Below are 14,811 nucleotides of genomic sequence, written 5' to 3' on the forward strand. Positions count from 1 at the left end.
CTAGGAATTTCTGAGGAGCTTTATTGTTATAATGACATGAAATACACGGTGAGAAATGAGCCGCTCCAAATCCGCTCTACTACTACGTGTTGGGGAGTAAGGTCCCCGCCATGAATGAAGCCGCTGTAGTACTCCTACGTGGTGCACGGGGTCTGGAGAAAACTAAATATACGTACGTAAGGATCACCTATAAGTAACACCTTTAAACTGGGTTCACACACAGTATATTTCAGGCTGTATATTTGAGGCTGTATAGCAACCAAAACCAGGAGTGGATTGAAAACACAGAAAGGCTCTGTTCACACAATGTTGTAATCAAGTGGATGGCCGCCATTTAATGGCAAATATTTTCTGTTATCTTAATACAATGGCTTCTGTATTGAAATAATGGCCGTTATTTACCGTTATATGACGGCCATCCACTCAATTTCAACATTGTGTGAACAGAGCCTTTCTGTGTTTTCAATCCACTCCTGGTTTTGGTTGCTATGAGGACCTGACTTGAGGACCAAATACTGCCTGAAGTATACAGTGTGTGAACCCAGCCTTAAAGGGGTTATACAGCGCTACAAAAACATGGCCACTTTTCCCCCTCTCTTATCTCCAGTTTGGGTGGGGTTTCAAACTCAGTTCCATTGAAGTGAATAGAGCTTAATTGCAAACCGCACCTGAACTGGAGACAAGAGAGGGGGAAATTGGCCATGTTTTTGTAGCATTGGATGACCCCTTTAAATAACATTTCCCCTATTGAAATAATCTCCAACCTGTGGCCACAGGTTGGGAACCACTGCCCTATAGGATACGGGGCAAGTGACAGATATGGGGCTACTGCAAATCCTTTGTTTCCAAGGACTCACACATGCATGCTGCCACTCTATTCAGTGTCTATGGAGCTGCTGAAGATAGCCAGATGGGGTACTCAGGGGTATCTCCGTCCGCTCTATAGACAATGAATGGAGCTGCTCCACACATGCGCGTGTTACCATTCAAGTCGGGCGTGTTCTTGAGATTCTGAGGGTCCCAGTGGTTGGACATCTAGCGATCTGACGCTTGCTTCCTATCATGTGCAAAGAGGATGTTACTTTAAAGGGGAACTCCAGGTAGAGGTTAAAAAAAATGAAACTTCAGCAGGAGCATAAAGCATTACTTACCTGTCTATCCCAGTTTTGAAACTACCAAAAATCCATTTGTTTGGGGGGGGGGGGGATTTGCTCTGTTTTTTGTTTCTGTTCTTCCTGGTTTGGCATTTCCCAGAATGCAATGCTTTCCCTCATGTGATCATCACAGCCCCCACCCATCACAATCAGTAAAATTAGTGCAGCAGCTGCTTCTGGCTGGTTAGAAATGGTGAATCAGTCAGGGGATTGGGTTATCCAGCCCCGCCTCCTGTGGCATCTTGCCCTGCCCCCTGTCTGCATCATCAGCCTGTGCTCAGCAAACACACACAATGTGAGACAGAGGCATGTAAATTTTGTCTTCTGGGGGGGATAGCAGAAGGAGCAGGAGACAATGTGAATTGGCACAGGGGCCATTTTTTTCACTTCCTGGATTTCGAAAGTTATACAGATAAATTACTTCTATCAAAAAAATCTCCAGTCTCTCAGTACTTATCAGCTGCTGTATGTCCTACAGGAAGTGGTGTATTCTCTCCAGTCTGACACAGTGCTCTCTGCTGCCTCCTCTGTCCATGTCAGGGACTGTCCGGAGCAGGAGAGGTTTTCTAGGAGATTTGCTACTGCTCTGGACAGTTCCTGACATGGACAGAGGTGGCAGCAGAGAGCACAGTGCCAGACTGGAGAGAATACACCACTTCCTGCAGGACATATAGCAGCTGATAAGTACTGGAAGACTGGAGATTTTTTTTTAAATAAGTTATAAATCTATATAACTTTGTGACACCGATGATTTATTAAAAAAAAAAAATTAAGATCTGTCAACAGCAGAAGCAATTTCTATTTGAGACTGCTTGCAGACTGTATTATTATCTTTTCCCATGAAGGAATAAAATAAAGGGAACCTGTCAGTTTAACATGGTAAATGATCGAGCAGAAGGATTCAATAGAATTAGTCACTAATTGATCCAAACCTCTGCTCCTTCTGAGGATAGGAGTCAAGATACTGACAGCCTTCCCCATATCAGGGGACATACACATATAGCTGTCAATCACTGATTTGGACCGCCCACTGGACTCCTAAGCCTAGAATGAGCGGAGAACTAAATGAACAAAATACAAGTTATACTGAATCTTTTCCCACAAATCTATATGTCAGTCTGCTCAGCTCCTCCTGCTCTATAACATGATGTCCAAGGATAACATGGCTGATTCCCTTTCACTAACCCCTTCAGCTCTGCTACATGCTGTATATATGTGTAGTTAAAGCATTTTCCCTATGAACGTGCGTTCAGGGATGTAAATAGGATTCACCGGGCCCCATAGCAAAAAACTCTAAGGGCCCCCCCTCCCCTATGCACAACACAAAGCACTGCACATATATATATAGACTCTGTGATGTGGCCAAAAAATAAAATCTCTTGTGGCCAGAGGCAGAATCCTGCCTGCAGCCACATGAGTGACTGGCAAAGCAGAGAGCCAATGGCATCTTGCTTTGTCAGTTCACTGTTTTTAACTATAAGGGCCCATTAGTAGCCCTTGCGGTTAAATACATAGGTGCAAGAGCAGACTACCTTATGCTTAACCCCTTATGTATTGCAGTGCGTAAGTGACCCAAAGTTCAGAAGACGAGATATCTGCTTTACTGCTGGTGCCCTGATAACCCCTGACCTCTGCATTGAGCCCCACATTATCCTACTTGATTGCAGCAGGCAGTCGAGAACAGAGGTCAGGGTTTATCAGTGCAGTGAAGCAGAGATCTATTTGTCTTCTGCTTGTTAACCCTTTTTTGTGTTGCAGCATGTAAGTAATCACTGGGTCACTTACACACAGCAGCACATAAGGGGTTAAGCAGAAGGACACAGGACGCTTTTATCTCCCCTGTGCATCCCTGGGCCCCCTCCCGCATGGGCCCCATAGCAGCTGCCTACCCTGCCTCTATGGTAGCTACGCCACTGGTGCGTTGCTTCACTTGTCTCATCCTTCCCCCAATCTCTCTTCTCCTTCTGAACAATTCACAAGGAAAATCAATAATTCAGCAAAAAATAAGAAGAAGGGTAGAAAGTATTCTCCGGTATTCTTATACAGAAACAACAACGGCCGAGAATTGCCGTCTCTGTGGTCCCCGGCAGAACCCTCTTACTTCCAGGAGCTGTCACTTTGGATGAGATTAAACTATGATTAAAGTGAGGGAACTCGTCGACATGGCGGACGCCTAATGTATACTTGACCTAGTTTTCTTTCTGAGGATAAAAAAAAAAGTGAAAAACTGCGGCTTTTAACTGAGCAAAATAGCAATAAAAGGAAAAATGTTTAAATTCTCAGTGATGCCTATGATGGTAGAATGTGGGGAATTGTCTTGTCATCCTTCATGTGTTGTGCTTGATCTGCTGAGCTGTCTGGGCTTCTACATTCTAGGTCATGTGCAATGAATTCAGGTTACATGGCTGCCATAGAGTATTTGCTTTAACACGAGGAGTTCAGGCTGACGTTATGGGGGCACTCCGCCTGGTCATGGTATATGAGGGCACTCAGGGTGGTCTGCTGTCTCTCTAGAGGTGTTAAATAAGCCCTCCGACTGTAGCCACACTTATGAATTGTTGAGCCGTATATATATCCCTTACCTAAAACAAGATTGGATGTCTTCCAAGCTTACTCTGTCTGTATCAGGCAGTAGAGATTTTCTATGGGGATTTTCTACTGCTCTGGACAGTTCCTGACATGGACAGAGGTGGCAGCAGAGAGCACTGTGTCAGACTGGAGAGAATACACCACTTCCTGCAGGACATACAGCAGCTGATAAGTATTGGAAGACTTACGATTTGTAAATAGAAGTAAAATATAAATCTGTATGTCTTTTTGGCATGAAATTATTTTTCTCCACAATACCCCTTTAAAGGAGTTATCTCTAAAGGGCTAGCCTTTAATGTAAGACATATGAGTTAAATGTGCTTTTATTAAAGGGGGACTCCAGCAAAAATCTTTTTCTTTCAAATCAACCGGTTTCAGAAAGTTATATACATTTATAATTTACTTCTATTTAAAAAGCTCCAGTCTTCCAGTATTGGGAACTGTGCAGGACAGGAGAGGTTTTCTATGGGGATTTGCTACAGCTCTGGACAGGTCCTGACATGGACAGAGGTGGCAGCAGAGAGCACTGTGTCAGACTGGAAAGAATACATACAGGACATACATAGAGGACATACAGCAGCTGATAAGTAGGCGGCTGTATACTACTGGGGGAGCGCTTATGGGAGCTATATACTACTGGGGGAGCGCAAAGGGGGGCTACATACTACTGGGGGAGCGCACGTGGGGCTATATACTACTGGGGGAGCACACAGGGGGACTATATAAGGGGTGATAGAGAAAAAAAAAACATCAATTCTGTATGTAAATAGTTTAATAACATTTGTGAAACGTTAACAAAACAACACGTTTACTACTAATGTTCAGCTCGGACCTTCACCTGACAATACACCCCAGTAAGTGGACCTTCACTAAAACTTATTGAGGACCCCTGATATAGGATGTGCCATATATACATCTCTAGGACCCTCACCTATATTGAGATCGAGAGACCATGCCTTGTTTCCATATCTTGTGTTTTTGACTTCCTGGTCACCCCTGGTGGTCACAAGTAGGTGAAGAGGACCAGGATAGGTGTGTGTCCCAGAGATGGAAGCCGCATCTGTCAGATATTTAGTCTATCCTGTTGGTATTCTATAAATGTCAGGAGGGTGTATGGTAAAGCCAGCATGCAGATGTAATGCTATATATCACATTCATTTTTGACCTTCTCTGGTATAATAAATGACATGTGCCATTCCTTTTTTAGGGTCGGGGTCTGTAGTATTTGCAGTTATGAGGCTCTTGAGAATTTTGCCGCGTTGTTGTGTAAATTCTGCCCGGCATTCCTGCTCATTCTATAGATGGGTGACGGCCATTAGCAGCTGTTCCATACATTCCGGAACATGGAATCTTGTTTCATTCCTACCAGAGGCGGCCATGGAATCTGAGCTGACAGCCCCCGGATGTATAGATGAACTGGGCATCGAGTAGGTGAAGAGCAAGACAGGGCGCTGCCTGATACAAGAATGTTATAGGACAAGTCATTAGGGGGCGATGGCATTTAAAACTGATATAAAAATAGGATTCTGTTATTGAACAATGTTAAAGGGGTTTTCCAGGACTAGAAAACATGGCCGCTTTCTTCCAGAAACAGCACCTCTTCTGTCCTCAGATATATGATGTTGTAATACCACACACAACCTGAGTACAGGGGTGGCGCTGTTTTTACAACAAAGTAGCTGTGATTTTTCTAACCCTAGGTAACTCTTTTACTGTAGAACATGGTTTCAATACCTAATAGCCCTATTTCACGGAACGATTATCGTTCATAGACTGGCTCCAACGACCGCTCGTTAACGAGCACTTAACAATTTTTTTAAGCGAACGATAACACATAATACGTGTGGGAACGTGAACGATATCTGTAGTGTAACAATTTTTTTGCGGTCGTTACATCGTTACATGGTCGTTTAAAACGTTCGCCGGGCTGAGCATGTAGGTGGGGAAATGTAGGTAGACATTTCAAGAAAGACTGAAAGATTTTTTATTCAACGAAAAGATTAGCGAATTATTGTTGAAAGACCAATGATTTTTTTTTCGACATGTTGAAAAAAAATAGTGAACGACTCAACGACGATTTCGTAGTTGTCGTTCGCTCGTTTACAGCTATTCCACAGAACGAATATCGTTAACGAGCGGTCGTTTGAGCGATTTTATAAACGATAATCGTTCAGAAACATTCCGTGAAATAGGACCTTAAAGGGGTAGTGCGGCGGTAAAGAATTATTCACAGAATAACACACATTACAAAGTTATACAACTTTGTAATGTATGTTATGTCTGTGAATGGCCCCCTTCCCGTGTCCCCCCACCCCCGCACATGTACCCGGATGTGTGGTGCGCTATACATACCTGTCACGTGCCGACTCGTCTCCGATCTTCAGTCAGTGATTTCGTCTTCGGACGGCCGGGCCGAATCCCGCTGACCGCCCTGAGTGCCAGCCGCCAAACTGTGCTCAGCCAATCGCGGCTGAGCATCTCATGACGCTGAAGAGGGCGGCCGGCACTGAGGATGGTCGGAGGGATTCGGCCCGGCCGTCCGAAGACGACATTGCTGAATGAAGATCGGAGACGAGTCGGCACGTGACAGGTATGTATAGCGCACCACACTTCCGGGTACACGGGTGGGGGTGGTGGGACACGGGGAGGGGGCCATTCACAGACATAACATACATTACAAAGTTGTATAACTTTGCAATATGTGTTATTCTGTGAATAATTCTTTACTGCCGCACTACCCCTTTAAGGCTCTCCAGCTTTTGCAGAACTATAGACTACACCTGTCAGGGCATGATGGGAGTTGTAGTTTTGCAACAACTGAAGAACCATAAGTTAAAGAACAATTATTTAAAGGCGCAGTGACCTCTATAAGACCAGTGTCAATGTATGTGATCTGCCTAGTGGTTGATATAAAGGTGTATAAAGGTCCCCATTGTGATCATCCATGTCCTGGTTATACCCTACAGTTACTAAAGTTCATCTTGCCCATTTCCATGTCACTTTTACATTATAATATGTAATCTCATTCCACATAACCTCACGCTTATCCACAGTGAACTTTCAGGTCTGAACTTTATTTGACACTTCTCCACCAAAGCCTCAAATCCCTCTGAAAAACACCCCCATCCTCTCCTGTGTTAATTATGCTACTCGGATCGTCTGCACATATTAAAGTTCTCCTCCGTAAGCCCTGTGCAAGGTCACAGCTAAAATCACTGAGAAGTGGGGCCAGTACTGACCTCTATAGTACCTCACTAATAAGCATGTGACCACCTCAAACTGCTCACAGTCAGCCTGTAGGTAATACATATATTAGTAATTATACTCCAGATTGTAGATATACAGTGCAATGTCTCATCCTAACTCCAGTCTAGAACCTTCTTTCTTGTAGAAACTAATTGGTTTGTGCTTCTCATAGACATTTAGTCCCGGAAAGCATCTTATGAACAGGAACTACGGTACAAGAATTCAACTTCATAATACTGCTCCCTATATACAAGAAGAATATAACTACTATAATACTGCTCCTGTATACAAGAATATAACTACTATAATACTGCTCCTATGTACAGGAATATAACTACTATAATACTGCTCCTATATACAGGAATATAACTACTATAATACTGCTCCTATATACAGGATCATAACTACTATAATACTGCTCCTATATACAAGAATATAACTACTATAATACTGCTCCTATATACAAGAATATAACTACTATAATACTGCTCCTATATACAAGAATATAACTACTATAATACTGCTCCTATATACAAGAATAGAACTACTATAATACTGCTCCGATATACAAGAATATAACTACTATAATACTGCTCCTATATACAAGAATGTAACTACTATAATACTGCTCCTATATACAAGAATAGAACTACTATAATACTGCCCCATATATAAGAATATAACTACTATAATACTGCCCCCATATATAAGAATATAACTACTATAATACTGTCCTCTATGTAAAAGAATATAACTACTATAATACTGCTCCTATATACAGGAATATAACTACTATAATACTGCCTCCTATGTACAGGAATATAACTACTATAATACTGCTCCTATATACAAGAATATAACTACTATAATACTGCTCCTATATACAAGAATATAACTACTATAATACTGCCCCTATATACAAGAATATAACTACTATAATACTGCTCCTATATACAAGAATATAACTACTATAATACTGCTCCTATATACAAGAATATAACTACTATAATACTGCTCCTATATACAAGAATATAACTACTATAATACTGCCCCATATATAAGAATATAACTACTATAATACTGCTCCTATATACAAGAATATAACTACTATAATACTGCTCCTATATACAAGAATATAACTACTATAATACTGCCCCATATATAAGAATATAACTACTATATTACTGCCCCCATATATAAGAATATAACTACTATAATACTGTCCTCTATGTAAAAGAATATAACTACTATAATACTGCTCCTATATACAGGAATATAACTACTATAATATGCACAAGCCAAAAAGACAGAAATGGCTGCACATCGCACCCATGGCTGACACGAAAGCTTATTCAGCTACATTTAAAACCAACATCAGAAGTTAGTATATAATTTGGCCAAACCATATTGCCTCATGTACCACGTGCAGGTCTTCTGATACACATGAGTCCCTAACCAAAAAACATCACTGTGCCGGTCAGCGACCAAAATCCCCGCAAAAGGTGCGCAAGCAGAGAAGGGGGCCACGGAATGGCTCTGCAACCCCATTGTCTCAGGACCAGACCCTAAAAGGCCCCCCCAGACCCCACAGGCGCCACCGGCGGAAACAGTGGACGCCAAGCAACACAAGTGTGAACAAGCTCTTACCTCTCTCTCCATTCCTCTGCATGTAGAATGGGAGAATACTAGGAGATCCTCCCTTATGTAAACAGGCGCCTGCGGGGTTGGGGTGCCCTTTTGGGTCTGGTCCTGTGACAATGGGGTTGCAGGGCCATTCCGTGGCCCCTCTTCTCTGCTTGCGCACGTTTTGCGGGGATTGTGGTCGCTGACCGGCACAGTGATGTTTGGTTAGGGACTCATGTGTATCAGAAGACCTGCACGTGGTACATGAGGCAATATGGTTTGGCCAAATTATATACTAACTTCTGATGTTGGTTTTAAATGTAGCTGAACAAGCTTTCGTGTCAGCCATGGGTGCGATGTGCAGCCATTTCTGTCTTTTTGGCTTGTGCATATAACTACTATAATACTGCCCCCTATATACAGGAATATAACTACTATAATACTGCTCCTATATACAAGAATATATATCCTCTATGTAAAAGAATATAACAACTAAGATGTCAGAGCATGATAGGAGTTGTAGTTTTCAATAGCTGTAGAGCCATGGGTTAGGGATTGATGCCCTACACTCTCTGTTGTCTCCCGCTCATCTCTTTATGACCTGATAAAGTTCAGCAAACAGAATAAACTTCTGAGCGGCAAAACACAAGAAGTCACAGCCTTGTGTGAACATGACTGTACGTGACCAAAGTGCGGAGTCACGTCAGCTGCGGCCTCTGACCGATGGCTCACGGCTCACTGTGAATTGTTTTATATTGTTATGAGCCTATTAACTCCAGTAACACCGGGTAGACCACACTAAGCAGCTTTATCAGAAATGAAGGCTGGAAGCTTATGAGAGGCGCTGTAACTGATAGGAGGCGGCACGTACTGCATGGTCCTCTGCCAGACCCCTCACAGGACGCAGTCTGGAAAAAGAGAATATAGTCAGGCCCATGAAAATGTTTAATTACTGACGGATACATTGTACATAGATAGTCCTGTCTATAGACAATGCTCTGTGAGCTCTACAGCCTGGACTCCAGACTGATACATTGTACATAGCTAGTCCTGTCTATAGACAATGCTCTGTGAGCTCTACAGCCTGGACTCCAGACTGATACATTGTACATAGCTAGTCCTGCTCTCAGCTGAGAAGTATATAATTGTATCCAGTGTAGACAATGCTCTGTGAGCTCTAGAGCCTGGACTACAGACTGATACATTCTATATAGTTAGGCCTTATTCACACGTCCCATTGTTTAGGGCCCATTAAATCCTATGTGCGCATTTCAGTCTCTCCCGCTCCTGTCACCGCTTCTATCTCCTCCGCTCCTGTCTCTCCCACTCCTGTCACCACTCCTATCTCCCCGCTCCTATCACATCTCCTGTCTCTCCCCTCTTCTGTCACTGCTCCTGTCACTGCCTCTGTCTCTCCCAGCTTCTGTCACCGCTCCAATCTCCCCTCTCCTGTCACCCCTCCTGTCTCTTCACACTCCTGTCTTTCCCGGCTCCTGTCACATCTCCTGTTTCTCCCCGCTCCTGTCAGCCCTCCTATTTCCCCCACTCCTGTCACCACTCCTGTCTCTCCCCGCTCCTGTGACCGCTTCTGTCTCTCCTTGCTCCTGTGGCCGCTTCTGTCTCTCCTTGCTCCTGTCACCGCTCCTGTCTCTCCCCACTGCTGTCCCTGCTTTGATCTCTCCCTGCTCCTGTCACTGCTCCTATCTCCCCCACTCCTGTCATCTCTCCTATCTCCCCCACTCCTGTCTCTCCGGCTCCTGTCACCTCTCCTGTCACCGCACCTGTCTCTACCCGCTCCTGTCACCGCTCCTGTCACTGCTTCTGTCTCTCCTTGCTGCTGTCACCACTCCTATCTCCCCCACTCCTTTCACCCCTCCTTTCTCTTCACATCCCCTGTCTCTCCCCGCTCCTGTCAGCGCTCCTATTTCCCCCACTCCTGTGTCTGCTCCTGTATCTCCCTGCTCCTGTGACCGCTCCTGTCTCTCCCCACTGCTGTCACTGCTTTGGTCTCTTCCTGCTCCTGTCACTGCTCCTATCCCCCCACTCCAGGGGCGTAGCTAGGGGTTCAGCCTAGGGGGGGCGAGTGAGGCTGAGTGGGCCCCCAACCAACGTTACCCATAGGGAACCCCAGCAGGTGACAAGGATTTTTTTGAATAATAAAGGGAATATTCTTCTACATTACTTATAGTGAATAAGGATACAGAGCCGTGTAAGAGGCTTCTACATCTGGAATATAGAACCACAAAAAAAGTAAAAGGGCTTAAGATTAGAAAAATATAGCTGCCTTCTTCCACAGACAGCACCACTCTTGTCCTCAGTTTGATTCTCCTGGTGGCTGCAACCTGTGGGTGACAACCATCAGCCCTGAAGTTCCAGCAATACATCTGTCTACAGCGGCAGGTATCGGAGGATTGTACTACTGTACTACAACTCCCAGCATACCCTGAGGGCTGCAGACTGTCAACCTGGAGCCCCCCTTCCTCGACCAAGTGCATGCTACTGGTATATATATATGGTATTACCAATAATACCAGTATACAAGGGGGAAATATCGCCACAACCACTACCATCACCACCATATTGTTACTGACTAAATCCTCTATACTAAATCCAATAAAACACAGTACCAGATTACAAGTAACAAATAACACCACTACTTACTGACTAATACCAGCACATACCGACTAATACCAGCACATACCGACTAATACCAGCACATACTGACTAATACCAGCACATACCGACTAATACCAGCACATACCGACTAATACCACCACATACCGACTAATACCAGCACATACCGACTAATACCAGCACATACTGACTAACACCACTGCTGCAACTGAATAATCCACTGTACACAGAGCAATATCACCTCTTCAAGTCATTTAGCAGTAGCCCCAGCTCTACACAGGCTCTACACACCATATACATTACAGTGCAGATATATTTAGTGACTCACAGGTGACGTCTTCTCTGATCAGAGTTCTTCCCTTTTCATCTTCTTCTCCATCTGCCCAGGGCCGTTATGAGAACTTCTCCGAGCCACGAATCCACAGAATCTGACAGACAGACATATTAGTCTCCACACTCTGGCACCATCCTCATCTCTCTACACACTGCACATCTGTATTGGCCCCTTTACTGGTCCCTTGTTTAGTGGGTAAGCTGACTCTTATAGATGGCTCCCCCCTGTATTGCCCCCTTATAGATGCCCCCCCTGTATTACCCCCTTATAGATGGCTACCCCTGTATCCCCCCCCCCTTATAGATGGCTCCCCTCCCCTGTATCCCCCCCTTATAGATGGCTTCCCTCCCCTGTATCCCCCCTTATAGATGGCTCCTCCTGTATTCCTCCCTTATAGATGGCTCCCCCCCCCCTGTATCCCCCCCTTATAGATGGCTTCCCTCCCCTGTATTCCCCCCTTATAGATGGCTTCCCTCCCCTGTATTCCCCCTTATAGATGGCTCCCCCCCTGTATCCCCCCCTTATAGATGGCTCCTCCCCTGTATCCCCCCCCCCTTATAGATGGCTCCCCTCCCCTGTATCCCTACCTTATAGATGGCTCCCCCCCTGTATCCCCCCTTATAACTGGCTCCCCTCCCCTGTATCCCTCCCTTATAGATGGCTCCCCCCCTGTATCCCCCCCCTTATAGATGGCTTCCCTCCCCTGTATTCCCCCCTTGTAGATGGCTCCCCCCCTGTATTCCCCCTTATAGTTTGCCCCCTGCACAGCAGATTAAAAAAAACAAACACACAACTCACCTAACAAGCGCTCCCCCGTCGCTGCTGTCCTCTCTTCTGCCCCCAGCTGATGCGTCCCTCCCTGGGGGATTCCCGGGCAGCGCACACATCCGGAAGCTGAGTGTGCGCCCAGGCCGGGACTTCCGGTACAGGAAGTCCCAGCGACGCGCACTAAGTTTCCTAATACATGCGCTCCCTGGGAATCCCCCAGGGAGCGACGCATCAGACAGGGGCAAGATTGCCTCTTGCGGCCGCAAGCAAGACCGTGCTTGCGGTCGCAAGAGAGGCATAAAGGAGGGGGTGGGCTCGGCGGTTCGGGGGGCGTGTGCGGATGCGGAGCGCAGCCTCTTGTGGCTGGAGGCATAACGCTGCCTCCGGCCACAAGAATGATTGACACAGCCAGGAGCCAATGGCTCCTGATGCTGTGTCAATCACATCCTGGCCCAGTCGGAACTGTATGCGCTCATTAGGAGTGCGAGCGCATACAGTTCCGGCCACTACTGACGTGTTAATGCTGTCTGCAAAAGCAATAGCTTTTGCAGACAGCATTAACTGTCTAAGACCTCAGTGGGCCCCTGTCTGACCTCAGTGGGCCCCCCTTGCCCCCCACCAAATTTCGCTACTGCCCCACTCCTATCTCCGCCGCTCCGGTCTCTCCGGCTCCGTGACTTCTCCGGTCTCTCCGCACTCCTGTCACTCCCCGCTCCTGTCTCTCCCCCCGCTCCTGTCATTCCCCGCTCCTGTCATTCCCCGCTCCTGTCACTCCCCGCTCCTGTCACTCCCCGCTCCTGTCACTCCCCGCTCCTGTCACTCCCCGCTCCTGTCATTGCTCCTGTCTCTCCTGCTTCCTGGTGTGAGCCAGAATCCCCCTACGGTAGCTGACAGGTTAAGCGGACCGCACACATCACGACCCAGGTCCTGGCTCAGACAAGGAAGCGGCCGGGGCCCGGAGCGGCAGTGCGTGGCCACCAGCGCTGGTGCAGGGGAGGTAAGAGCATGTTATTGCTTTTATCCTCTACAGCACTTGTTAAATTTTCAAATAGCTTTGACCCCAGACTTCTCCTTTATGTGCTATAATATAATAGTGACAAGTATCCATATTAGAAGGATACACAGACACCTGGCGGCGTTATGAGAAGCATATGTTGTGTACCCCCCTCCCCCCCCCCCCCCCCCCCCCCCTCCTTCATTTCAGTAGTCGCAGCCATTTTCTTGTTCTCTAGGCTTGTGCACTATCTTTATCTGCTGGTGCGTGAAATCTTCCCTATATCCCGGACATTTCCCTTGGACCCTGAAAACAAATCTAAAATTTTCAGAACGAAAACACCTCAGGTCATGTCTGGTCAACAGAAGAATGTGCGGCCTATGTCTGCAGAGCGTATTGTATCCGATGTCGCTCCGCACTGTGCCGGGTGCAGTCAGGACTACAGAGAATACAATTACCTTCAATTACATCTTGTTTACTCGTCTGCTCCCTGTTTATTCAAGTGTCTGAATAAGATATTATGGTCAGATCAGCTGAGATGTCCTGTAAGTACTGGAAGCCATCCCTCCCCGCCAGACAGTGCACACATCCCATACAGCGGCATAATATAGTTCTGTTATATTGTTTCTAGTGCGCAGGATAAGGAGCAGTATTATAGTAGTTATATCCCTGTATATAGGAGCAGTATTATAGTAGTTATATTCTTGTATATAGGAGCAGTATTATAGTAGTTATGCGGTTCAGGGAAGAAACAGAGTGCTGCACCTCACACCTATGGCTGATACTAGTGCCGCTTGGCTAAATAAAAAACACATCAGAATTTTGTGTATGAATTGATCAAGCCATACTGCCCCATGTACCTCGTGCCGGTATCTGATACACATGGGTCCCTACACTAAGTCCACACCGTGCCAGTCAGTGGCCACCAACCCCGCAGGCGCGCACAGCCAGGGAACGGGGGCCATGGGACGGCCCTGCGACCCCCATGCCACAGGACCAGACCCAAAAACACCACACCAGAACCCGGCCAGCACCGCCGGCGGAGAAGGTCGCCCCCAAGCAGCACAAGTCTGGATAAGGTATTGCGCTCACCATAGCTGCAGCAAACAGAATGGGAAAAAACAGGAGGGATTAAAACCATGTGCACTCAGGTGTCTCCTGCTAATTGCGGTCATGTGGGTCTCACCAGGAGGAGTGCAAAACACGGAGAAAAGAGAGACCCACATGACCAAAATTAGCAGGAGATGCCTGTGCTCACATGTCTGGACCCTATGTCTTCCCCATTCTGTGAGAGCAACAATGGTAAGTGTAATACCATATCCATACTTGTGTCGTTTGGGGGCAGCCTTCCCCGCCGGTGGTGCTGGCTGGGTTTTGGTGGGGCTTTTTGGGTCTGGTCCTGTGACATTGGGGTTGCAGGGCCGTTCCATGGCCTCCCTTCCCTGCACGTGCACGCTTTGCGGGGTTGG

The sequence above is a fragment of the Dendropsophus ebraccatus genome, chromosome 2 (genome assembly GCF_027789765.1).
Source record: "Dendropsophus ebraccatus isolate aDenEbr1 chromosome 2, aDenEbr1.pat, whole genome shotgun sequence".
Taxonomy (NCBI): Eukaryota; Metazoa; Chordata; class Amphibia; order Anura; family Hylidae; genus Dendropsophus; species Dendropsophus ebraccatus.